Raw genomic sequence first — 3,422 nt, 5'->3', positions numbered from 1 at the left:
TCGGCCCCTCACGCAGCGCGCGGCCTTGGTGGGATTAATATCCCGCTGCCAAATCCGAAGCAGTGCAGAAAGAGCAGGTTCCTAAATTGAGTTGGGGAATAGGGTTTCCATGTGAGCGGTTGAGCTCCTTGTGGAATCCTCAGTGGCTGAGGACAAATCAAGGCATCTTCATGCTGTGTTTGGGCAGGTTGGGCTCCACAAGGAGTGTGATGGTCAATGATTTCCACCTTTCTCTTCTAGAAATCAAGACTAATGGGTTTAGTTTTAAGCTCCCTGCAATAATTCTTCCCAGTCCCAGACAGGTGGCTGTTGTAGATGGGCACTGCAGTGGAGGTGGAGAGAGCTCCCGAAGCTGATGTTCATCACACTCCAGAGCAGCCCTGACAAGCAGAACCTTTAGGTATGAGGAGAGAGTTGAGTCTGACGGGATTTTCTTTCTTCTTTGTATGTGTGTTACATAGAACAGTTATAGAACTTCATAATCCTTCAGCATTCCATGTGCTTCAACACTTCAATGGCCAATATAGTCACTTGAGTGCTTCAAAATTTCTGCCAGATTTTCTAGGTTAAGTGCCTTTTCGAACTCAGCTTTCAGCATGCAAGTGCATGGCAATCGTATTCAATATCACTTTTTATACTTTTCAAAACTGATTTTATACAGGCTGTGAAGATGAAAGACTGCTGACTGGGGAGCTCTATTCCAAAATAATCGGTACACAACGTGCTGTGCTGAAGCAGCCCCTGAGGGGACTTTGGCCAAAGGCTGTAGGATCAGGAGATTTGTGGTGCTGAAGTGAAACAGTAACTTTCATTCAAAAGAGTGATTTCAGCGTTAGAGTGGAAGTAGAAAGCACGTGTGCATTAATAACTTTACATGTAGGAAGAGGTCCACCTTGTTCCAATTAGACTTACATTTTGTATACTGCTTTGCAAGCCTGTGGCTGAAGTGTCACCCTGGTTCTGAACAGTCAGACGTTGCTCTGCCTTTGTAACAGACTTTTATCTTGTCCTGTTTGAGGATTGAAAGGAGAAACAAATATGAGGAATCTCAGTTACTGCTTTCATGTCTCAAATTGAGAGATTTCAAAGCAATGAATGAATTTATCCAAATCTCCTGTGTGACCTTAAAATATTAGTGTGGGCCTTGAAAAGAGGCAGAAGATAATAGCTGGAAATCAAGGACTGGTCCAAGGACTCAGTGTGAGAACGGTTTTATTTGATATTGATTGCATCAAATAGAGACACAGCTCACATACAGCCTGGAGAAAGGATGCTGGGGGGGATGGCAGGATGGGAAGGGGCAGCTTCCCATCCCAGTGAAATGAATGGCTGTGCAGGGCAGCTGGAAACGTAGTGAGGAGGGAAAAATCTGCAAGAGATGGCACCTCAGGTAATGAAGTTATTGCAGAGGTAGAAGAAATGTTTTCAGCTGTGGTCTGAGTGAAATCTTGAATTTTTCTGTTGAGTTCTCCCTTGGGCTAATGATTTGCCAAGGGCAGAAACACAGAGGAAAGGGGATTGATGGATTAATTTAGGGTACAGGGGATTGGAAGAGCTTTGGCGCTGCAGTACAAGGATATACATTTAACAAGGAAAAGAACATCTGAGGCTTGGAAAAGAAGTTAACATCTGTCTTTAGGCTTCATGGAATAAAAAGGAAGAAAATTGAATTTATAGCTCTAAGTATAGTCAATAAAGTATGGGGATTGAACTGTGCCAAAAGCAACATGGAATTAAGAGTTACCTTGATGAAAGTTGAAGTAATTAATGATAATTGTGCTCTTTCTTGGGACAAAATACTGGCATAGAAAAAATTATTTTTTAAAATGTATAACGACAATGGAAATAATGTGTGTTTCCTACAGATTTTTTCATAGAAATAGTTCAGACATTGTCATGTGTTCTTGAATGTCACCTGCATCCCTGAGACAAACAAGGGGCCCTCTACAAGAAGTTGCTGGTGGGTGCCAGTGTTAAGGTTGGAGTGAGGCAGGTGCTGAGCTGTGCAGTGGGGCAGCCCCATGGGATGGGCACTGAGGGGTGTGGTGTCAGCCCCAAATGCTACACTAAGGACTAAGTGGCCATTAGCTACAGGACAGGGGAAACCCCTAAGTGAGCAAGGATGAAATGCAGCCTGTCAAATTTCAAGTGTTTGGTGTTGTTTACAGACAAGTGGGAATGCTCATGTAGTGCCCCAGGGAAGAGGGATTTTTTTTCGTGTTATAACTCAGAAATCTCTGTTTGAGACTTACCATTGTCCAGTGACCCAGTTCTTTATGGGTTTCAAATTCTGCCTTTAGACATATCCTAAAGTTAATGGGATTTGTGCAAAGATAGCCGAGGACAGACTTTGAATTGCAAAAAATAACTTTCTGTGCATGTCTTTTAAAAATCTTCATAGCAAAAGCTGTGTTTACATGGGAAATTAGTCTCATAAGATTGATATAGCAAAGAGTTTTATTTTGAAAAATGCTTAGAAGACCTGTATTAATTTTTATTTTTAAGTGTCTCTCAGGCATAGAAGGGAGAGAATCAAGCAGGTAAGTATCCAGTGTAGAGGATACTTGAAAATTGAGAATTTATGCTGCAAAACAGAAGATGATATGATTTATGCTGGGAGTCATTTGTGTACCTAGCTCTTTACCAAGTTTTACACAGTGCTTGCTAATATCTGTTGCAACCCTGAATGATTCTCTGACTTTGAGCTAGAGCAAAGGAGATAAAATAGTACTGGAGGAAAATTAGTCACCAGGAGAGGAGGATTCACACCACGAAATGTTGCACAGAGCTCCTCAAGTCCCAGAGCAGGCTCTGCAGGGTAACATTTCAGAGATCTTTTAAGCGACAGGGATGAGGATCAGCTTGAAAAGCAAGCAAAACTGGAACTAAGGAAATGGGAAATACTTTCAGGTTATGACTAATGCAATTATTAGAGAGGCTACTGCAGGCACTGTGGTGGATTTAGCTTCGAATAAGAATAGAAGTTATGCCATGTGTGATTGATTCCAGGTTGGGTTACAATTTAGAAGTGCAATTAGTGAGTCATCTGTTACTTTATATCAATTATTAAAAACAACAAAGGTCTAGGTTAAAAAAAAGAATGCATGTCTCAATATGTGGTGCTCTACTTGTTAATTTTCTGATTTCACTTTCTTGTTTGAGGTGTCTCAGCTTTGCAGAGTTGTGGTACAGAGTGTTCCTTAAACCAGTGCGTGAATTGCTCTCAAGCAAGGCAGCACTCACCTGCCAGCCCCTGTGGTGTGGCCCTGTCACACCATCCCACACTTACCTGCTTTGGCCAGAGCCAGCCCGAGGGCAGTGTCTGTAGTGACCTGCAGGCCAGCAGCTTCCTGACCCATTTGTAAACACAAGTGCTTTAATCTTATTTTAATAGGTACTGTTTAGGACAGAGTGCAGCGCAG

General features: G+C 42.3%; 1 protein-coding gene across 2 annotated transcripts in view; it reads left to right on the top strand.

Moving 5' to 3' along the window:
* The first annotated feature begins 17 nt into the window (after positions 1-17).
* The window catches only part of CRB2 (crumbs 2, cell polarity complex component), a 58,309-nt gene continuing 54,904 nt past the window's right edge, over positions 18-3,422 (top strand). Inside the window, exon 1 of one of the 2 annotated variants that reach the window (XM_017745512.1) lies at positions 18-400. The gene's annotated coding sequence lies outside the window, so the exon portion shown is untranslated. The remainder of the gene's footprint in view (positions 401-3,422) is intronic. The other variant, XM_017745513.1, reaches the window with a different exon arrangement.

The sequence above is a fragment of the Corvus brachyrhynchos genome, unplaced genomic scaffold, assembly GCF_000691975.1.
Source record: "Corvus brachyrhynchos isolate BGI_N302 unplaced genomic scaffold, ASM69197v1 scaffold59, whole genome shotgun sequence".
Lineage (NCBI taxonomy): Eukaryota > Metazoa > Chordata > Aves > Passeriformes > Corvidae > Corvus > Corvus brachyrhynchos.
Note: the sequence above shows the minus strand (reverse complement) of the source record. Positions and strands in the feature narration are given on the sequence as shown.